The 23,751-nt window shown below is 46.7% G+C and overlaps 1 long non-coding RNA gene across 1 annotated transcript in view; it reads right to left on the bottom strand.

Moving 5' to 3' along the window:
- LOC132251122 (uncharacterized) overlaps positions 1–23,751 on the bottom strand; it is a 138,277-nt gene that overhangs the window by 2,294 nt on the left and 112,232 nt on the right. The window contains exon 3 of the long non-coding RNA XR_009462936.1: positions 7,707–7,800. This is a non-coding gene — a long non-coding RNA (uncharacterized LOC132251122). The remainder of the gene's footprint in view (positions 1–7,706; positions 7,801–23,751) is intronic.

Raw genomic sequence — 23,751 nt, 5'->3', positions numbered from 1 at the left:
ATTCCCAGGCTTTGTCTCTGATGAGCTGTTTAATAACATCTTGCATCTGCACTTGACTGATTTTTAATGTTTAATGCGTCAGCTGAAATATCCTTTATTTACCTGCGAATTTCATGCTCAAGGAAGTGAAGGGATAACTCGCATCCTCAAAAGCCAAACACGATCCAGGCAGGGGGCTGCATAAGCTATCCACACTGCACAAACTCTCTCTGCATGCATTGGCTCCAGTTTAGTTAATGCCAAGCAAACCTCTGTGTGAACACTCTTATTTGTTATTTGGCTTAAGTACGGCTAATTTCAGCTTAGTTTAAACATGTTCCTAAACAGATTAAGCTAATCAGAAATAAGCCTAGGTTAAGAGTGTCCATATGGCTTTCACCACTGTTTTTAAAAACCCAGCTAGACACAGCCTTGGCTGGAGTGATCTAGAGGGGGATGGTCTTGCTTTGAGCAGGGGGTTGGACTAGATGTGATGTCCTGAGGTCCCTTCCAACCCTCATTTTCTATCATTCTGTGATTTCACTTCATTAGTTAAAAATGACCCCATTTGTTAAACCGGTGCAACTATGCACAGACAAGCCCTCTGTCCTTAGCTGCAGCATCCAGCAATTCCAGTCCTGAGCCTCGGTGCAGTTTCGCTGATACAACCGAGCGCTGGTCAGGAGCTGGCAAGAATCCCCTCCCTGACTTCTTCTATCCACCCCACCGGTCTTTGCAGCCTCAACATCTGTTAATGCACACAGCTCTGCTCATGCTCTTTCCTTTGCCCCTGATTTCCTGCATCTCTGCCACTCTTGCATTCTCCTCTGACAAAAAAAAGCCAGCTTTCAACTCCCACCCCACCTTGTTCCTGCTGTAGGTTTCCTAACCTGTCCCACTAAGCTACTTCTGTTCTGATTTTGTTCCTGTCCTGACTGTTGTTCCTCTGGGATCCCTCTGCTTGACTTTCCAAGTAAACCAACATGAAAATGCAGTAGCCCAGCACTCCTCATGGGGGGGAACAAAGGTGGATAAACTCCCAGGCACTCCCGTCTCACAACTATCCCCAAATCCAGCAGCCATAGACATGCTGTCAGTGGGCTCTTTTAGGATTTTTTTTTCCCCAGTTTCATTAGATGACTTTAGCAGGTGCCCTTTGTGGAAGGGCCCGGGGATGTTTCCATGCTGTGTTCCCAACCAAGCCTTTCATTGACTGTAAGGCCAGAAGGGACCTCGGAAGAGGTCAAGCCTTTTGAACCGCCAAACAAAACTCTTCAGTCCCAGGTTTTAGATGAAGTCCAGCATTTGTGGGCACGGGGCTTTAGGAGTATAGTCCGTGCTGACAGACTAATTATGCAGTGAAGATAGGAGAAATTAAGCTCACAAACCTTCACCTTGCTATTCATTCCTACAGGACAGTGGCAGCTATGCACCCTGACCAACCTTAGGTCCCCGTTGTGCTGAGTGTGATACGCACCAACAGTACGTTTCAGACACACAAGTCTGGGTTAGCAACTTGTTTAAGCGATGGGGAACTGGAACGCAGGAACAATGCAGCAGAGTCAGGCGGCAAGCTTGCGTCCAGGTGAGATCTGACCCAGCTTGCCCAGGTCCTAATTCCACGGCTACCTGCCAGACCGATCTTTCGTCCTTGCAGTGAATGACTAAGCGTTTAAAGAGTTTGTCCTGCGGCGTGGTTGGGCAGAGATGTGTGCGCTGAACCAAGCATCATCAGTCCTTTAAGGATTTGCCAGCCTGATTGGGACTTCAGGGGACATGAACAGAGCGTGCACTTCACGGCTGGTTCCATCCACAAAATAACAGCTCATCTGGATTTGACCTATATCTCAGTTTCTCATCTCATCCCTGTTCCTGAATATGGGTAGGAAGGGGAAGGTGTAACCAAGCGTGCCGAACTTTTAGCTTTCTAAGTTGCTGCTGGATGAGGCTCCACGTCGGCGTCACAAAAGATCCCCTGTTTGTCAATGGGTCCCAGACAAGCATTACTGGTGCGGTGCCCTGGGGACTTCAGGGGTAGGAAACCTTTCTCCTCGTGTGGTGTCACAGCCACTTTGATTCTCCCAAGCTAGTGGCGAGGTGCCTTTTCGAGCAGTGGGCTAGGTGTCTAATATGACCAGGCTCCATCACAGGCCCCCATTCCCCTTTGATTGAGGGGGGAGAAATCAGGAAAGAGGAGGGTGCCCATGTCAGAGGGAGGGGAGAGAGAGAGGAGGGAGAAGGAGAAAGGAAGATAGCGTACCTCCTGTAAGCAGCACCTGCCAAGGGGCGCGGGGAAGGAGAAAGAGAGGGAAAGGGTACAGCACCTGCCGTAGGGGAGAGGGAGAGAGCAGGGAGGGTTGCAGAGGTATGGTGCAGGGCAGGGAAGGGGATGAGCCAGACCGAGATGCTTGCTGCTGGTCCCCAGTGCCACGGGCTGGATCCACTCACTGCAGGAGCCAGATCTGGCCTGTGGGTCATAGGCCGAGCATCACTATCCTACGCTGCTTTAATTTGAGTGACTTCAGGACAAATCTTAAGTGACAAAGGTGAGAGAGGATCAGCGAGAAAGCCCAAAAATATTCCTGGGGCTAGCCTTGAATGACACTTATACATCTCATGGCACAGCCCAATCCAGTGATTCTCAACCAGGATGCGATGGCACCCCTGGGTGCTGTGAGGGTGCTATGGAGTGCATACGCTTATATATGATTCACAAGAAAAAACCTAGACATTTCAAATAGAAATCCAAAACGCCCCAAACTTTTGTGACCTGCTGTGGTCTCTCTCCATAGTTTGCTACAGAATCGCTCTATTCTTTTTTCTGTATGCAAGCAACTAGTGAAAGCAAAGAGCTGACATTTTCTGATGGGGTGCCTTGAGTCTAACAAGGGTGAGACTCACTAGTGAGCAACCCATGGGCTCAGATAGCTCAGCATAAACCATTTGCTGAGCAACTTTAAGCAAAAAACTAGCTCCTTAAAAAAAAAAAAAAAAAATCAAAGCTTGTTCTCAACTCATTTTCCAGCAGAAATCAAGGCTGATTTTATGGATTAGCTTTTCATCAGCAGGTCACCCAGCTTTTTCTTTGTCACTCTAAGCACCATTATTCTGTTAATCACCAGGGTAAAATCACATGTCCAGTGATGGAAATAGGAGCTTTTGACACTCATTTCAGTGGGGCCAGGACTTCAACCCTAAGGCCTTTGGCCTTCAAATTTCTCCTGTCCTGTTGGAAGGGAGTAGGCTTTTTTGTAAGTCTGCCTTGAGCATGCGGTAGAAAGCTTCCTCACTGTGGAAGCGGATAGACAACACTGAACTCCGTAGTGTCAGGGCTCAGTGGTGCCATCAAAGATATAAGCATAAGTAACTATGGAGCACTTCCAGGTGGCTTTATGCCTGACAGACCCCCGACCCCAGGCACTCCTGAGCTCCCAGCAGCCTGCTACTTCCCTAAGCCAGCTGCAAAGTCGCCCTGCACTGGCTGCTGCATGGGGGCAAAGCAAAAGTTATACCCTACCTCCCCCTCCCCACCTCAACCACCTGCTCTGTGCACAAGATGCTTATTCCCGAGCGGTCCAATCCCAGCTATAGGTCGTCCCCTTCCCCCTCCATGTGGGTGTGTAGCCAAAGTCCCGGTGTAGTCCCATGGCACTTCCTACAATACTCAGAGAAAATGTTTCCTCTTCATCCTTGACTGTGTGACGGGTCACCTGAGACGCATGGCAATGCCGTGGCTCTTTGGCCAGATGCTTGGAAACACTTACGAGGCAAAGGACTCTGCATTGGGTTGTCTGGAAAAGAACAAGGGAGTATCCCAGTGTATTTTTTTGCCTTTAGGAACAGCACATCATAGGAGTGTTTTGAGACATTAACCACAGTCCTTGATGACACCCATTCCCTGCCACTGCCTTCTGAAAAAAAGCCTTCTCCTCACTTTGGCTAAGTTGGGAATAACTTCCTTCCTCACTTACTGCAACAAATCAGCATGCAGCTGATTAGCTTCAAGTATGGCACCTTCCGCCCTTTGATATTACTCTAGAGAGGAATCGGCATCGGAGGCCCATTTCTGACCTTCTTTGAGTGCTCGAACCCCGAGTGCATCAGGCTGATGGAGGGCAGGGATGCGCCCCACTGACAACAGCAGCTGTGTTCAGCGGTACCAAGGAAGGATCCTTAGCCTCTCTCTCTTACATAACTGCTTCTTACATAGTGGTGACCGCTGCAACCAGCTGCGTCGACATTTGTTCATCTACACGAATAACAAGTAGCCGAGTGGTGGGGTAGCAGCCATTGGAAGGCAGAAGAAAGGAAGGCTTGGCTGTAAAGACTGACCAGCAGGGTTTTTATCTTGTGCCTGGAAACCTGCAGTCCCAGACATGCCTGAACAGACAAACGAAGCCGTTGATGCAAGCAGCGCATTCGGGTGGGAAGATCTGACGTGCACAAATGAAAAGCTTTACTTTGCCGGGCAGCTTTCAGGGATGGCTCTGGGGCAACATCCTAGGGCGAATAATTGTCAAGGAAAAGGCAAAAGGACTGTAATGATGAAGCAGATGAGGCTTGGATGTATTATGCATGGACTGTGAATGCTTCCAGGAGGCTTTTCTTCCCCTTCGTGCCCTTGCCTCCTTCTGAACCTTGTGCACTGGCATTACGTGACAAACTGTCAGCTTCTCAAAATGGTAGGTGAAAGGGAGGCCTTGCAGGCAGCCCGCTTCCTGGAGAAAGCATTTTGTCTCTGGACCATCAGCTAATCAGATAGCTGTGGGGTGCAGAGACAAACTTCAAGTGCTGGCCAAACAAAAAGGATCCTCTTTGGAGCTCCTCAGAGCCGTGGTCAAATGCACGCATCTTTGGGCAGCAGCCGAACTGCAGGCTGCCTTTGCAAGAGAGCACAGGGCTGGTACTAAGATATTTCATGGCCTTGGATTTGCCTGGCGCATGTCAGACAGTGTTCAGATGCAATCTGTTGCCCAGCTGTTCCTAGGCTGAATGCAGCAAAAATGGGCAACAAGGTAAACCAAACTATACTGGCATAAATCAGCACATTCCCATTGATGCCAATTTACCCCTGCATGGACTCTTCCTCCTTATTGTCTTACTCTAGTCTTCCCTCCTCAATCCTTTTGCCCTATCTTCTTTCTCTGCATGAATGTTTTCCTTCATTTCCTATGCTTCCCTTCAACCCTATCACCAAAAAACTCCCTCCAAAGGGGTGCATGTGCATGCACAGACACAGAATACCAGACATTTGACTGTGCAGCAGTATGCAATATAGGCTTGCAGGCACTAGAGGGGGCAGAGAAAGCAAGCTGGAGGACGGTTCCTATATTTATGTGAACTTGCCTAGATAAAAACTAGAGCTGGGCAAACATTTTCTACCAAAGCTAGGGTTGATTTTTTTTGTATTTGCTTCTTTGTTTTGGGGTGTTTTTTTTTCCCCCTGGTGGAAACCTGAGTTTTCAAAAAGCAAGTTTAGGGTTTTTTTAGAGAGAAGTTCTGGCTTGCACAGAAAATTAATTTTTTCTCTCCCCAAAAAGGCCAAAAAGCTCCACACAAATGAAATTCTGATTCTGCAATACTATTTCAGTGCCTTGTAGGACCTGAAGTTCAATCATGGCATCATTCAGGCGGAGTAATCACACAGTCCTTACCCTCCACACCCATTACAGAGGATGGACACTACTAGGGAGACAGTACCGGTAATAAGGGCAGTCAGCCACTATGGGAAAACCAAATTACAATCAATGAAATGGCTGTACGTCTCTCTTTCTCTCTCCCCTTACACCACAGCTCTCTTAGGAGCTGTATCCTGCAGCTGGACTTCATCTCCTATGCTTCACCCTGGCTATGCAACTTCCACCGTGCACAGCTTGCTGTCTCCAGGAAGGAAACCATGGTACCATGGTTCATGATGAGAGAGAGAAACTAATCCTGCAGCCCACCCGGTAGAGAAGGGAGCATAAAGGCACCTGACATAGACTTCCCAAGCAACACCGTGGCAGCATTTCACAACCTGTGCATGCACGTATGTGTGCACGTGTATGCACGCGTGTGTGAGGCAACATATTTTAAAATTGTGGTGTCTAGCGGAAAGCTCAACATTTATGTGGGAGCAGGAGAAGAACAGGGGAATGACATTTTCCAGACAGCTCTATGAAAGGCTAGTTGCTTATGTGATGCTCTGTTGTATTTTTACTGATCTAGATGGTGAAGTTTATATACTGCACTGTAAGAGGTCAAGGTCAAATGTCTGTCCAAGAGTAGGTGGCCCACCAGACTGATGTGATGGTAAGGCATGCTATTTTCTGTGTTCAGTAGCACACAAGACTGTCATCATTTGACAAGGATTCAAAGCCCCTTTTGAACCCTTGGCCTGAACAGCCAGGTACCCAAGGAGAGCTGGGTCGAATGGAGGTGATCTTTAGCATAACTCCAGACAAAGGCTCAAACCCACATCTCTAGATAGGTAGCAACCTGTCCCAACCATTCGGCAACGGTGTCATACATTGTGCTGTGAATGTGTGCACGGGCGTGTGCACCCATGTGTGATGGGGGTACATCTCTTGGTATGCAAAGAGAAACACTGACACAAATGCAACAGAAATGTCTCCATGAGGAGACACCTTTGATGGCGGCAGTATCTGTGTTTTGGCACAGAAATAACATGGCCTGGGCAGTGGCCGCATGACGAGTAAATCTACACGGGACAACACAGTGCCCTGCAGGAAACAGGGCTAACTCTGAACAAGCTAGGGGAGGCAGCAGAAGCAATACACAGCACTACTCTTGTGGTCCTACACCAGGGGTGGGCAATTATTTCGGGCGAAGGGTCACTTGCTGAGTTTTGGCAAGCCATCGAGGGCCACATGACAGGCAGCCAGGGGCAGATAAATATTAATTTTCTAAATTTTCTAGGGGCCCCAAGGGCCAGATAGAATGGCCTGGTGGGCTGCATCTGGCCCCGGGGCCCCATTTTGCCTACCCCGTCCTATACCCTACCTCCTGAAGCTCTGTGCTTATATGTTCAAGCTACTTCTAGCTTGTTCAGAGCTACTTCAGGCATCCCTGCAGAGTGCTATGCAGCCATACCCTACATTTTTTTTACGTTGTCCCTAATTTTGCTCTCAGCAAGGCTCAGTGGAGGAGCACCAGGCTCTGTTGTGCCTCATGCTAATGAAGACATTTCTTTAAGGACAAAAGATCATTTCAGTACTACTGCAGTGTTGGTAGGATCTCGTAGTACTTCCAAACTGGGCAGCTTCTCATCTGTAAATCTTTCTGCAATTTACTCTTGGGCAAAGTTGGAACCAGCCTATCACTTTATGAATGTGCACAATACCACCCACGCAGGTAGGGGAGGAGATACCCCCACTGGAACAAGCCAGCTAGCCAACATTCAAATCAAGTTGGAAAACTTATCAGCCAGCTTCCTGATGATGAACTGAATATCATGTGAGCAGTCACATGCAGAGCTGCATTCAAGAGAAGAGACCAAAGTGTTTCCAGACCTGGGAAATACAAACCTACCTTCGGTGGTGGGTGCAGTCTGCACATTTTGGGCTGTAGTGATTCAGGACTAGTGTTTCATATGGAGGGGAGAGAAGGATGTATATATAATAAGGCTCCATCTTTGAGCAGTGCTCAAAGGTTTAGTTTAAAACAGGGTTTATGATCTTGCTGGGTAGTGTGTAACCACGGTTTGTAGTCCACGCTCCATCTCTTACCGTGTTCACTGGCTGGATTCTGAGCCCGTGGCATGGGACTTCTGTCAAAGCATCCAAACGCACATGGAAATCATCCTCACGAGGCTCCCAACCACTGAAAATTAACAAGAAAACAACTGGTCTAATAAAAGATATCAAATTCACCCAAGGAACCTTGTCTGCCTATGTCCTTAGACCAACACGGCTACAACCTACACCCCTGCAACAAGAAAACAACACATTTTCCTGTTCAATAGTGGGACAACAATGAGAAAATTGTCATGATAATCCCTTCTGTCTGGCCAGTCAAAACATGTAATTTTGATCATTCCAAGATACTGAATATTAAAAAAATAATAATTTCTAAAATGGGATTTACTATAATTAGCTTTCATTTCAAATAGGAAGGTTTTTTCAAGACGAGAAACTTTCATTTGGAAAAATGTCAAAACAACATTTTTTGACAGTTATGAAATCTTCCCCCCCTCACATTTGTTCAAGGTAAGAAACTTGTTTAAAGCCATCTTTTCCCACAAACTATTTTACTTTCATGAATTGGCATTTTTGAATGGAAAAAGAAATCTTTAATTCAAAAGTCTTTAGACAGCTATAAGTACTATTTCTTTCCCTATCCTACCCGTCCCCTCTCTTTACTGTCATTTTCATTAAAAAAAACAAAACCCAAACCATGCATTAATTGTCCATTTTTGACCGTTTTTAGAAGCAAAAGAACAGACCTGTGACTGGAGTGACTTATATAATATAACTCCATAGAAGACAACTGCTGGACACCATAGTTGCATTTGTTGATCCAAGCAGGAGGCAATGTGCAGGAATGGAGTCAGATCTACAAAGGCCACTTCAGTGCAATTTTCTGCCAAAGGTGCATGCCCTTTTACTAGAGCCCTGTGTTCCAGTGAGCTAATTATGGACACAAATGTATCGAATGTATCTTTTGCACCCTCCATGTCCTAATTTGTACGGGCCATCCAGGTCATCGGGCACACTAGGTGCATCTACGCGTTGCACCTACGGCGATGTAGCAATGCACTACATCGCTGGACGGCATGCTATAGCAATGTAGTGATCATGCAGGTCTACACATGATCGCTAGCTACGTCACCGTAGTGGCGCGCTACCTGCTTATTGCACGCCGGTACAGTGACGCAACAGAGAATGGGTGGTTACTGCACCGAGCTTTCGTACTTCCAGAAGGTACTGAATTCATCTCTAACTGCTTCCAGAAGGAAGTAACAAATCACAGCACGGTAACAACATCCCCATACGGCAGTGTGTAGACGTGCCCACTGTGTTTGAAAACCTGCATCATAGTTAATTATTTATTCTGGTATTTGCTCTGTAACGAAAAAGCAAATGTTTGCATATGATGGCTTCCCACTGTTCCCTTAGACAAAAAAATAATGACACCTCAGTACCTCCTATACTTCCCTGTAGTCGAGGGATACCCCATATATTAAGATACACAGTTTTTATTGTTACTGTTATTATTATTTCATGTCATTCAAATTTGCTAGACTTTTTCCAGACACTTGAAAAGACAAGTCCTGGGGTCTCTAGAAGTCATTTAGGGAACTTCCTATGCATTATTATCCAAGGCACTGAATAAATTCTAGTACATTGACTGTACAATATACAGTTGCATATGCAAGGAAATGATACACAGTCTCTAAGGATAGACTAGATTATTAAAGCAAACTTCACTAAACCCTGGTAACATATTTTCTGAAGCAGTTCATCTTTCACCAGTGTCGCTTGGGGTAGCCCCCTATTCCATAAGATATGAAATGATCCCTCCAATACAGAGGAATGTCTACTCGGCAACACCTCCTTAAACTGCTCCTATTTATTTTCCAGCAGCTTACTTACCCCTCCATCTGTTATGATGGGTAATGATCAGCCAGACCTTGAGTAATTCCAATTTGAATTGCAGAACCACCTACATTAACCTTACTTTATATTGTGCCGGGGGGGAAATGCCACCTTGCACCAAGCAAAGAGAAGTCAATAAAGTGATGGTCCATCTTAGCAACACAGTGGTGGTGAGTTGTGCTGCAAGGTGTTCACTGCACCTACAAGACCCTCTTTAGCCAGGCTGGGTCAAGGAACCTGCTGTTGCCCCTAAATAGCTGTTGCACCTGTCAGTTAGAAAAACTGCACATTTCCTTTAAATCTTACCTTAACTGAGGGCTGGGGACCACAGCACAGTTCAATGCGGCTAGAGCCAGAAATGTGAAGTAGCATTTGACACACCTTGTACCCAGAGGTCATGCAGATAGGAAGTTTAGAAATGGGTGGGTGAGTTGGGTAGGTAGGTAAATGAACAGATGGATATATCTCCTTGCTGACTGATCTGCATGCTATCCCTCAACATTATTATTATGACTCCATGGTGCAGCTTTTCCTTACACTCAGACCTGAAAATACCCTACCTTCAAGGAAAGGTGGTGCCTCAACTACCTTGCTAACAGGGGATCATGCGATCCACATCTATGGAGAAGGAAACAATTGTTCCTATAGATGTACTGCTCATTTCCTTTTTTTTCTACTAATACTGCTCCCTTCCCCTCTCATTTCTCTCTCTCCCCACTCCCTTTTCTTTTGTATTTTAATTTCTCTCTCCTTCTCATACTCTGCTTTCTGCTCGCCCTTTCACAGCATCTAATGAAGTGAACTTGGGCCCATGAATGCTTGTGCTCTCTCTATATTTCTTATTTAGTTAGTCTATAAAGGCACGTATCTACCCTACCTTGTGACAAACATGTCAGTCCATGAACTTGATTTCCTTGCATGACTCTGTTCATGGTGGAAACTGGATTTCCAGGCTGAGCAGTGGAGAGTGGCTTAGAAGCCTACCTTGAGAAGTCTAGCTCAATGTGGCCCCATTCAGCATCTGCTTGCTGTCTCCGCGAGTGAGATCCTGAAGAATTACTGTCTGCACGAAATGACCCTGAACTCAGCGGGCATCTTCCCAACACTTTCAAAGAGCTAAGGATCAGGCCCAAAGCCTGGCTGCAGACAACACTAAACCTGGCTCATCTGTGTGATCACTGAATTCATCCCGAAGTGAAGAACAGAGCTGGCAAAGTGTTCAGTAGCTGCCTGGGTAATTAGCCCTTTGCCTTTTCCTGCCACTTTGCTGCCCTACAGTCAGCCAGCTCTCCCGCTAGCTGTCTTCAGGGGCAGGTTCCCGTTCCTGTAGCAGTGGTGACACTTTACCCTTGTACAGCATCTTTTCACTTGAAAATATGTTAGAAACACTCATTTGGCTCCACGAGTCCCTGGAAATGATTAGCCCATGTCAACAGATGGGGAAAGTGGGATGCAGAGAGGTTAATCAACTTCCCTGTGTCTGCACAGAACATGCATGTACTCTCACCTCACTTCCCTTGAAGCCGCCAAGTGTTTTATATGAGCAAAATCCAGCCCCAGGGTCCTGATTCAATTTGTACTGAAGTCAACAGGAGTCTTTCTAAAGACTCGAGACAGTCTGGAACAGGCCTCCTATTTGTAGGAGATATTCTGGAAGTCTTCGTTTCCCATTTCCCATCAGACACCCTTTCCCAAGCTGGAAACAGACTGCAGAAATCTGGCTACACTCTAACTGATTGCCCGCACTCCCTTTCCAGAGCTGGGCATCCAAGAGCTTCACCTCTCGTTCCTTTGTTAAATCACTCTTCCAACTTGGATGAAGAAATGAGGCTGTCAGCATGAAAAAAAAATAATAAAGGACCTGTTTGCTGAAGGAAAACATATTTACCTTCCTTTCACTGAGAAATAAATCTAATGTAATCTATACAAGCGATTCAAAAATTATACAAGCTATAAAAGTATAATTACATTTGTATTAATGCTTGAAACTCAGCCCCAGCCTTCAGCAAGACAGGCTGGCATTGGACCAAGAAGTTATAGCAGCAAGGTGATTAGGGGCAGGTAATTGCTAAAAATATATAGCGGTATTAATTAATAATTCATAGTGTAGGTAGGACTCTGCAGAAAACATAATTAACACTGAGCAAACCTGGTGGAACTCTGTCTTGTTAAAGGCTAATGCAAGCGTTCCGGTATTCTCTAAGATATAGTTAGGTTTTAAAAACTCACATGGGGTCAAGCTGTCTACTGGAATAAATCTGTATAGCCTCAATGACTTCAACAGAGCTATGTCATCTTACCATGAGAAGCTAATTTCGTGGTATTTTCTGAATATGTAGAATATAGGTGCCATATATATATACCAATATCTACACATACAGACACATATGGGTGTACATACACTATATATAGCCTTTATCATTACAGTAAAAAATGTCATTAAAGACCTCACAGTCCTTTATGAACATAAGTTATTATTATTAAATCTACTTCATTCTGGGTGACTGGAACCACAGACAGGTGAAGCAGCTCACCTAAGGGTAATACTGCAAATCACCGAAGAAATAAGAACCCAGGAGTCCTAAAGCCCAGCCACTAAGTAGTATGTCATCTAAAAGAAACTATTCATTCCTCTAAGTTGGGTTACTGCCTATTAAATCATTGCAACCTATATTCACAACCATCCCTAGAGTTTTCTTCCGGAGCCTAACAAACCTTAATAGCCAAAGGAAACTTTCTAGTGGTCATGAAACTCTTCAGTGTAATGGAGCTTTTGTCCCTAGGAGGAGATTTGAGGTTGGAAACCACAGGCCACATCCTCAACTGAATTAAATAATAAAGAACAACAAAAAATACCCAGCTCTCATAAATCAATATAACCCCACAAAAGTCACTGGAGCTATCCTGATTTTATCCCACTGAGTATTCTGCATTATGACAAAACTGGAATGAAATGACTGGCAAAATCACGCAAGCATCACCATGACCCAGAAATCACCCAACAAGGGGCCATGATGATGTGCGATGGATATGGTAGAAGTCCCAATTCAGTTAATCACACCAGCTGCTCAAGCAATACAAAGCCAGCCCCCTCATGCTGGTGGCACACCCTGGAAGGCTTCTAGTAAAGATAAAATCATATTTCTCTCCTGATAGGAAAATTAGACAGGGCGCTGTTACAGCAAAACGTCAAAGGGCTTTCTTTTATAGCCAATGGAGGCATCTGCCATCAGCATGTGCTTGCTGAATCCTATAGGATTTAAGAACAACCTTCTTGCTCTCTCTGCTCCAACTATGGTTGTAAAACTACTCCAAGAGCACCCCCAAAACTGGAACTTGAACGAGTGTTGAAAGGAGATATCACCATCCTTTAATTTGCACAGGGCAACAAAGAGAAGGAGTCCTACGTGCCACTTACATTTCTGCCAATGACTTTGCTTCGTCCTTGAATGGAACTAATTAATCCTCACCACAGCCTTGTGAGGTGTTTATTAGGTAATGTTTGCAAAGTGATTTGAACATGAAAAAAACGTCAGCTCCCGTGTCTCTGTTTACACATCTGTTAAATAAGTATCATAATACCTACCCTAGAGGGGTGATGGCAGGCTTAATTATTTCATGTTTGCAAAGCACTCCTAGATCCTAGATAAAGGATGGTACAGAAACACCCAGCATTGTTATTATGAGCACTGCAGCAGGCAAAAACTCAGAAGTTCCCAGCCACATCTATGTTTCTGGGAAGTTTGGGGGGAATCCAGAACTGTGATTTTGATTTGGGTTAGATCTGCATCCATAGAAAGAGATCAGCGGAACCCATATGACTGCATCATCTCCATAATATAGGTACAAATAATCTAACAGCATTCTACATTTGGTTTTCTTTTTCATCACTTGCAGAAAAAAACCCCATCATGCATCAATTGACTATTTGTGGCATATTAGCAGCTCCAGGCTTCACCCAGCATCAAGGCCTCTTTGTACTGGGCGCTCTAGAAACAGAACTGAGCTCAGAGAAGGGAGTGACAAAGGCCGCACAGGGAGTCAATAGCAGAGCTGGGATGCCATGCTAGATTTCCTGGATCCCCAGCCCCTTAACCGCAAGACTTCACTTCCTCTCATCGACGAACTGTCTGGTTCCATTCTTCCCTGATTAAATGAATAACACCAAGTAAACCCATTTCTGTCAATGCTGCCCTGAAATGCACCTCTTGGGGCACAATGCAAATTATCATCAAGCTTCAGCAACACAAGCTCTGGTGTCTGTGCCATTAGAAGGGGATAAAACGGGACATCTGCATTTGCTCCCTTAGAGTAACATGGCATCTGAGCCATGTGGCTTTATTTTAATTACCGTCAACAAATGGATGCCCAAAGGTGTTTGTTTCCATCATTTGGCACAGCCTTGTGCCTCTGAGCTCCTGGAGTGACCAGTGATAAAATTAACCATGGGAGGTGAGTGGCTGGCTGTCTGTTGTTCTCTCTCGCTGCAGTGAAATGCATCTCTTTGCTGGAGCCATCTTATCCCACTGAATTCTCCTCTCCTCGGCATAATAATTAGGGCATTGCTCTATGCAGGGAGTTTTTTGACAGGAGCTAATTATGCTGCACAGAGGAAAGGTAGCACACATTGTTCGTGTTTTGGGTGGTCCGAGAGGGTTTAACGGGATGGCATTAACTCAGAATCATTTAAAATGATCTTCGCATCAGACTACATCTCCTAATAGTGATACATTCTATATGATGCATAGGGAACTGCTGGGGGAAGCAATGAAAGGTCCATTTAAAGCAGTCTGGGTAGCCAACAATGAGTGAGGATATCACAGGGAACAATCCCTCAAAGGCAGAATAGTTCTTATTCATCGCTTCAGCCTCCTAAGATCAGTTCTTGGGGTCTTATGTTTCAGAGGAAAAGAGTGACAACACATGTGTGTGTGTGTGGGTGGGAAGAAAAAAAAAATCTGGGTGCTATATGCATAAAGTGAACGGCACCCCTGGGTGCTTGAGACAGGAAAGAAATGACTTGGGAAATAACTGTCTTGTGTTCAGCACCACGGAGAAGGCTCTGTCCAGACTTGGAGCCTGGACGCGCAACCACCCGGTGAGCCGAAAAAGAGCAAGGGATAGTTTTTGTGTTTGCCAAATATTTATTCTGGACACCCAAGGGCATGGTTTGAACAGGGAAGGAACAGGAAGCCTCAATCCTACTCCCAGCTTTTAAGAGTCTGACCTAATGGTTAGCATAAAGCAGTGGTTCTCAACCTTTTTGGACTCAAGGCACCCCTCCATAAACTTTTTAGTGTAAATGAATGGCACCCAAGCCTAAGTCTGCACTTATCTGATTTTCTACACACCCCTCACTTATCTCCTGGTGCCCTTCAAAGGCTTTGGTAGCACCTTAGGGTGCCACAGCACCCAGGTTGACAATGACTGGCATTGAGGGATGGGGAACTGAATGCCTGTGTACTATTCCCAGTTCTTGTCTAGAGTATTAAGGAAGGGTCTGAGAGACAGGGGTACACAAGTCAACTAAGAGAAAGCGGTGATGGGTGTTACTGAAAACACACGAGAAATATTAGGAGCCAAATTAGGATAGGGTTCAGGAGTCTTGACTTCCAGTTGCCAGCTCTAGTTACTCCACCATGTGCCCCAGTCCTGAGGAAAAGGAGGAAGGAAGACTTGACTAGATGACTCGAGGGGTCTTTTTCTCTCTTCAGTATCTCTGGATCCTTGGGAGAGATGGATCCTTTTTCTTTTTTTCCCTTTGCTCCCATTCTCTCTCCAAGTCAGGTCACTCTCTCTGCTCTCAGAAACACATAGTCGTCTAGCTAGTAATAATTGTGCAGCAGGAACAAATCCCACCTATTGTTCTCTTGCCATTAAGCATCTCTTGACAAACTCCTTTCCTTCCTCTTACAACTCACAAAAGCAAATCCATGCACTGGAACCACTGTCCCTCTGGCTACTTTATGCAGGGCACGTAGGTCATGTTGATCTTCTCTTGTCCTTTAATGAAAGTGCTTTAGAAACACTTTTACACTTCTCCCAGGTTTCAGATGAACTGAACCTCCATAGGAGCTTGCAGAGCGATGTGAATTTAAGTGATCCTGGGACAGGCTTCCAGAAAGGTTGGGCCTAATCAGCAAACAGAGACTAGACTTTTTATGGCTTTTTTGTTTGTTTGCTTGTTCCTGTGTTTAATAATGAAAGACAGAGCTGTGCATTTGGATAAGGGAGGATTAGAAGGGATCAACCCAACAAGCACCTCTTAATAATCTCACCGCCACACACCAGTATCAACTTACCTACGGGCAACTTTTATGGTGTCAATGAATATGGATTCCTGCTCACTGGCTAATGATGTGACATGAAGAAAACATTATTTCTTTGTATTGCAGCATCCCAACTGGAATCAGGGTCATCTTGTACCGGATTGCATACATATGCATATTATAAGACAACCCCCTGAGCCGTACTTTCTGCTGTGGACAGGACAGGCCTACAGCAGAACACAGTGTTACCTCCATTTTACTCTGTGCGTAGCTGTGGCCCAGAAATATAAAGGACCTGATTTAGGGAGATCCCAAACACCTTCTTGAAACCCTTCATTGGAAAAGTCCTCACGCGCTAAGTTGAAAAGATGTTTATCTGCAGCCCTACACTACAATGGGTTGAAGCATGCACTGAAGCAAGGGTTTGGCACCTACAGGCTGCAGGCCAGATCCGGCCTGTGGGCCTGGGGGATTTCAGCAGTGTTAAGCAGCAGTGGTGCACTGCAAGGGAGGCTGGGGTGGTGATTGTCTCCAGCTCTGGCTCCGTTTTGGCTCTGGCCTGGCTCCAGCTCCATAGGAGGCAGTTCATGCTTGGCTCTAAACTGTATTCAAAAGCAATCCCCTGCTGCAAAATGTTGTCAACCCCTGCTCTTAAGTGTCCTCTGTGCATAAGGATGCTTTCCTGTGTCACAGCCTCAGGGGTTTCTCCCAGGTCAAAACAGGAACACATGGCAGGGAAACGAAGTGACCCCAAACCTCCTGACTCCAAGTCCTTTTAAACAAAGGGCCACCACCTTCATGCATGAAAGGGGGTCTGGTTGAATGGAGGGCCATCAAACACCCCTGTTGCTAAGGTGAGGTTTTCACAGGATAAAGGTGAGTGTGGAGAGGCATCCAGGGCAGCAGCCACTTACCTGGGCATGGGCAGTGGCCCGAGTGGGTGCAAAAATAGCTACCATTGCAACTGGTTCCTGGATGTGCCACCACCACTAACAGCCCTCAAATCAGTGATCCCCATAAACCCGAAATGCCCATGTTACACCTCTGATAAAGATGGGCAGATGAACCAAAGAGGTTGTTCTCAGGCTGTGTGCACCGCAGTGCAGGCTTTTTGCCCGAGGTTCCCCAAGGCAGTCTGCACGGATGTCTAGAAACCCCCAGCGTATGTTAGCAGCTGCCAGTCCCAGCGAACAGCAGTGATCATAAAGAGTCTAAGTGGAAGAGTGAACTTTAAAAAAAGAAAAGAAAAGAACAAAAAAGAAAGAAACCTGGCTGGCAGGGCCCCGGCAGTAGAGTCAGCTTAAGACAACCTGACAAAGGGAGCAGAGTTTGAATCCCAGCATGTCCTTCTGCGGCAGGGTCTCAGCAAAGGCAGGGAAAGCTGCCTCTCATCCTCTGTGGTTAGAAGCTGACACATGCAGCGCACAGCTCTGCAGAAAGGTGAGTGGTGCTTTTATTATGGAGGCGCTCACACACACACACAGGGACCTGCCTTCATCCGAGTTGTGTGCTGTCCTTAGTCTCAGCCGGGCAGAGCAGGGAGGGAGTGCCTCTCTGCATTTCGGGCTGGAGACGGGAGCAAGGCAATGAAGTCCCCTCTTCATGGTCAGCACTCTGCAGGGAGGGAGCGGAGTTGGCAAGGGGACAAATATTATCTCAGGTACTTACCAGGCCTCATTACTGTAGGACCTGGCTCCTTACCATATTTGCTGCATTCAGCCTCATGATTAGGGACCTTCCAAGTTACGGTGAGAAAAAGGGTTTTTTTGCAGCCTGCTCACAGTGCGCTGCGCTGATTTTGCAGGCATTTCGCGGCAGCCCCCGCCCCTTGCTGCTGATTAGCAGAAAGTGTCTTCACTCAGTCTATGTCACTGCCACTTGTTTTTTTTTTGCCCTGCTTCTCATTTCTGATTGGTGGAGGGTGCCTTCACTCAGTTTGTCATTACTGTTTTCTATTTTTTGGTTGATTTCACAGGAAAATACAGACAATGCCGGACACGGGTGGGCAAACTGCGGCCCGCGGGCCGGATGCGGCCCACCAGGCCATTCTATCCAGCCCGCGGGGACCCTAAAATTTTAGAAAATTAATATTTATCTGCCCCTGGCTGCCTGTCATGCGGCCCTTGATGGCTTGCCAAAACTCATGAGCGGCCCTCCACTCGAAATAACTGCCCGCCCCGATGCCGGATTTCCCGGCGATTGCGGTGATGGTGAACAAAGCTGTTTTTTGCAGTTTCTGCAAAATGCACAAAACTGCGATTTGGGTATGGCCCTACCCATAATCCCCCTATGAGACAGGGTAAGGCTATTATCCCCATTGTACAGATGGAGGAGCTGTAATTTTTCCAAAAGCCACGCGAGAAGTCTCTGATGGAGCACTACACAAAACACAGGTGACCCCAGACTGGGACCAGTGCTGCAACTACCACCCAATCCTCCCTCAGGCTATTAGGGTATCTACAAGACACCGTTTTGAATACACTCGGTGGGACAGGACTATACATTTCTGCCTAAATAAGAATTAATGATACTAATAATGAAGAGAACCCACAAACCTCCAGCGAAACCAGTAAGTATTTTGGGAGACAAATGACTCTATTACTGAGGAAGCTCTGAACCAGATCTTCAGCAGCCACAAATCAGCCATGCACCACTGAGGTCAGTGGAGCTGGGCCAACTGAGGCCAGCAGGGATCTGGCTCCTTTCTGTCCATTCTGCTATGGTCACTCCACTCAGATTGCATTTACCATCTCGGGAACTTCACAGCGAACAGGAAGCATCCTAATTTCCTTTGTACAGGCTGGAGAACCAAGGCAATGAATGATTACAGGACTGGAACCTAAACTTTCTTTTTCCCCCCAAAAGCCTAAGTTATAATCCATGCACCTGATGTCACGAAAGCCACCAAACACCATCCAACAGCAGCAACTTTTGAATCTACCTCTGTTATTTCAGACCCAAGAAAGGTAGGCAGATTCTACGGGGTCTGGTTGAGTAGGGAGGCATAGGAAGGAGCTAGTACTCCTTTCTCCTCATTGCTTTTCTCCCCCAACTCTCTGAAAACTTTCACATGATGCATCAAGCTCAAAGCACCGATTCAAAACTCACGAGTAAAAGCCTCCTTGCTCTTACATCCCCTAATAACCGGAGAGGTTTTGCTTTAAACTCTGCATGAAAGCAGGGCTCCAAATGCATGCTATGTTTCCCCACGCAGAAAATTATGCAAAGCCACCTCCTTTTATTTTATGCCGCTCTCCGCTGCTTTGTCATGCAAGTCTCTTGATCGCCAGATAAGTGACAGGCCAGCCGAGAGACAGGTGACTGCAATTGAGCTCCTGTCCCCTCTGTTGAAAGGGAGGTTGTGGTGAACAGGGTATTACCCTGGGGTTTCAGCTACGAGATCCGCTCTCCTTGCTGAAGTCAGAGGAAGCCACAGAGGCGTTCGCAGTCAAAAAAAGGTCCAAGGTCATCTTGAGCCTAATGGCCTATGGGATTAATACGATAGTGTCTGTGTGTGCTGCTGGCTATAATGTGGCAGGTATCACACCTAGCTTCCCTTTGATGCCCCAAATCAAATGAGCAAGTATCCTCTTCCTTTCACACTCAGGGAGGAAGATGGCTGAACCATTCTGCCATATGGGCTTGGGAGTGATCCTGCAACAATATATTTGCACCACGGTAGCCTCTAGCTGCCCGAACAAGGAAGGATCAGAGGGGTGGGATGGGCGACACTGTGCTGGGCATCAGGGAGAGACATAATCTAATATGCAAGAACACGGTATGTTCTTTGGCCCTGCTCCCAGGCGGGTAGGCTGTCAGGGATGCTCCGAGTCTGTTGGATTTAATTCCTGGTGGCAGAGGAGGGATGGTTCCCACCTGTGATAGACAGAATTTGATCCTCACCATTCCTGTAGCTTTTCACCCAATTTCCAAGCACTTTGAGGGCTCGTGATCACAGCGCAGATTGTACTGAGAGCTCAGACAGAGACTCAGCCACAGCCAGTCCTGCGGCAGGAACAGAGCCCCATGCCCCGGCTCTGTCGTGATATACCCATCCCATCACTAACCACCAGCATCCTAGAAGGGGCTGCTTGCCTCTTGTGGCAAAGGGGTGGGTGGACGGCTGTTTCTCCCTTCAGCCATCCAAACCTAAAGGCAAGTAGCCACCGAGCTCCTCCTTTTTCGACTTGCTAATGCGCCTGCCTGTGTAAGGGACCGGCAGGGGAGGAGGGAACCTGACCGCTCTCTGTACTGTTATAAAAATAACAAAAAGTGATGAATGACCCAGCCCTGCACAGAATGGGAAGAAGCTGCTTTTTTCAACCCGAGATAAATTGCTCCTGTCACAGTAGGTAGCGTAGCGATTTACCCGCAATATACCTAGGCCAGCTCCTCGGTGACCTGGCTTTCCCTGCCTTGCTTTTTTCATCACCCAAGATTTTGTCTTGCTTAAAAGCAAAATGAATGCAATTTGGGTGCAGGAAGGGGCGGGAGGGAGGGCTACTCTAAATGACATCGGGGGCTGTGCAGGCCCAGGCGGTGAGGGGCTGGGATCACTGGTGCCCTGCTCTCAGTGCAGCTATGCACGTTCAGAGCTGATGCAAGGAGCTCCCAGAGGAAGCAGTTAGCAGTGCACGGTAATGACAACAGACTGCAATGCCCCTACCGAGAGCCAAACATGGCGGTGTATTCAGAGAACCATCTATTAGCATCCTCTCCTTGTTACCAACCTACAAGGAACTGAAGACCGGTCCCTTCACCATTCTCTCCAATGCAAAGAAGGGGATACATGTATCCCCGCTGCCCTGCACCTTGCACAGTCACATTGCCTGGTGGCTGCAAGACTTCACCAGATCAAGGCAGCTTCATGCTCCTTTTGCCCCAGAGCAAAGCACAGCAGAAGGCATGCAATAGAAGAGAGGTGAAGCCAGGGAGCACCATGATGGGGCATATGAGAATGGACCCCACGTCTTCCCGAGAAAAGGGATGTCCCATTCACCCCTCAAATTCCCAGCTCCCCCACTCCTTGACTTTTTATGGGTACCCCATGAAGATCCAGCAACTGTTAGCTAAGGAGCTAAGCAAGACCGTATCAAATAATTATTCACTATTTGCATTGCCTCAATACCTTAGTTGTGGAATACAGCCCTACTGGATTAAACCCTGCACAAACACAGTCCTTATCCCAAACAGTTTATACTCCAAATATATAATATAAGGGATGACAGATGGATCCAAACCAGTGATGGATGGATCTCAACCAGGGTACTTGGAGATGCTGGGGTGCCATGAAATCTTTTGAAGGAGGCTGCAAGTGCAAGCTTAGGCTTATCCCTGCCTGGCTTCTGCTCTCACCCCACTGTCTGGCCCCTATGCAAGGAGGCTTACCTGTAACAAAGACATTATTTGGGGGAATGGGGTGCTTCTCAATTCACAAACATTTTGGAGAGGTGCCTCAAATGTAAAAAAAAAAGGTTGAGAATTACCGAGCTAGACAGACAAAGAAACATTGGTCAGCATGATAGTATTTAGAATGGGGATATGAGCAACCTAACCATCATCATATATATATAATTATATAAATAAGGAAGCTTTTGTGGATCTTTGCGGATGTTTATAGACACATCTTTCCAAACTGTACAATTGTGGGTCTAGGTTTGCACAGCACCTAGCACAGTGGGGTCCTGGCCCATAGCCAGAGTTGCTAGGCACTCCTAGACTACATATGCTGAAGAATAATAATAGTAAAAATTGAGCAGTGACTGTAAAAGCTGTGACTCAGGTGGAAGGGCCAGCAGCTCACAGCAGATGCAGAAAAAACCCCTTCCTACCCACCCCATTCTGGATTTAAAAGCGTTTTAGGTTGCACTTGGAATACCTATTATCTATGGTCTCCTCCAGGCAGCCGGCCCACTGTGCTGTCTAATGGATTCATATATGCAAGATGGGGGATTGATAGCGGCTTTTTTGGATAAGCCGCCTTCCCTGAGCTACAATTCTCTTTTCATTAACATGCTGATGAAGGAATAAACTTTTAACTCCAAGGATCAATCCTGTCAAATGAGAGACTTTCTCTCCCTCCCAGTCTAAAAGAGAAGTGAGCCTGGATCTGCACTGGGCTCTGATGTAAGGCAGCAGGCCTGCTGGGCAGCTTTAATAGGCCTGTCACAGCTGATCAGAAGCAAGAGGAGCATTGTTTTCTTGCTTTTGAACCTGCCTCCCATGGGAAGCTCCTGCCATTAGGATGCGTTGCTGTGTTTTTAATTTATTAACCCACCACATTCAACACCCGTAATGTAGGGCAAAGGCCCAGAAAAACGATGCTAGGGAGTTAAACAGAGGAAAACTCTAAAGGAGGGGTGGAAGGCAGAAAGAGAAAAAAGAAAGAGCATGAAAGAGAGAGGAGGAAGGAAGGAGTTAATTCTGCTGTTCAGCTGGGTTAATAGGGAGAAACTTAGTGGGGAAGAGAAGGGCACAGGCGGATATGCTAGATGGCAGCCTTGAAAAGGTTAATTTGGATGCCTGACCTGGCCAAGACCCACTGCACTGTAAATCGGGAGTAGCCTTTTGGGAGTCTGAAGCATTATACAGTTATGAAAGCAAGCATGGACTCTGCTGCAGCTAGAAGCGGTGGCCTGATCCAGATCGCAGTCATCCCAGATCAGACCCTGTGTCATCCCACCCACTTCCCGGAAGCTACGTCTTGCTCAGGGAGCTAGTCAGAGGCTGTGCTGATGAATAGAGGGCCTGCTTCATTGACCCATCAAAACCAAAAGGAAGAAAACCAAGTCCTGTATTTCCAGCCGGTGGGAGCCCTGCAATGATTTTCCCCCTCTGCATACCCTCGACTCCCCAGATGTCTACTGAAAACTACAGCCTTAACACCAAGTGAGGAGACCAGGGTGATTTACTGCAGACAGAGCGTGACAGGCAGGACAGTTGCTTTATATTCGGTGCCAAGCATGAGATGCAATGCTCAATAATTTATTGCCCTATTTATCTGCTAATTCAATAAGTCTCCATCAACACCGTGGCTGTTTCCTATTTTTACTCTGCATCTGCTAGTCTTTATTTTTGTCAATAAATCCGGTTGCTTGTAAAAGTATAAAATAAAGCTGTGACGAGGTAGGCAGAGTGAGGGTAGCTGGCAAAGGGCACACTCCCTCCCAGCCAGGGTCAGGTTAGGCTCGAAAGCAAGCAGGGCAATTGCTGTGAGGCTCAGGCCTCGCTTAAGCTAAAGCAAGTCACAGTGGTGCAAGGCAGTCAGCATCTGAGTGGGAGAAGAGAGAGACCCACACTTTAGCCTCTGCCCAGGACCCCCTCCAGTCAAATCCCATGGGCTCCTCTGCTGACCCACACTGCTCTGGTTCCCCTGCTTCTCCTCCCTTGAGTCTTCCCCTATAGACACGGCTTTACTAGTGACCCTCAGCCTTGACCTACAACCTTGTGCCACGTCCATGCTCAGCTCCACTCTGCAGCTTGACCGAGAAACTTCAATCCAAACCGAGATCATCCCATGAGCTGTCAGGATATGGCTCTCCACCCAGATACACAGGGCTCTGTCGACTCCAAACTACGCTGCTTGCTATTCCAGTCTTCGATTTGCCCCGCTGCCCCTCAGTCATGACCTGTATTCCTCTCCCAATCACTTAGGCCTGTCCTGAATGGAGACCATCAGTTGTAGTTACTCTTACTAGTAACTACGGCTCAAATGGATGCTTTTCTTCGGCAAATCTCAAATAGGGTCATTGAGAAAAGTAAGCATTAACATTACTATTATATACAGAACGGGAAAGTGAACCCTAAAGTGGGAAAATCACTTGCCCTGAAGCCTGTAGAAAGTGGGGGTAGAAGTATCAGAAGTGGAGCCAGGAGCCTTGAACCCCAGGCCAGCTCCCAATGCAAAC

Source organism: Alligator mississippiensis, chromosome 6, assembly GCF_030867095.1.
Source record: "Alligator mississippiensis isolate rAllMis1 chromosome 6, rAllMis1, whole genome shotgun sequence".
Taxonomy (NCBI): domain Eukaryota; kingdom Metazoa; phylum Chordata; order Crocodylia; family Alligatoridae; genus Alligator; species Alligator mississippiensis.
Note: the sequence above shows the minus strand (reverse complement) of the source record. Positions and strands in the feature narration are given on the sequence as shown.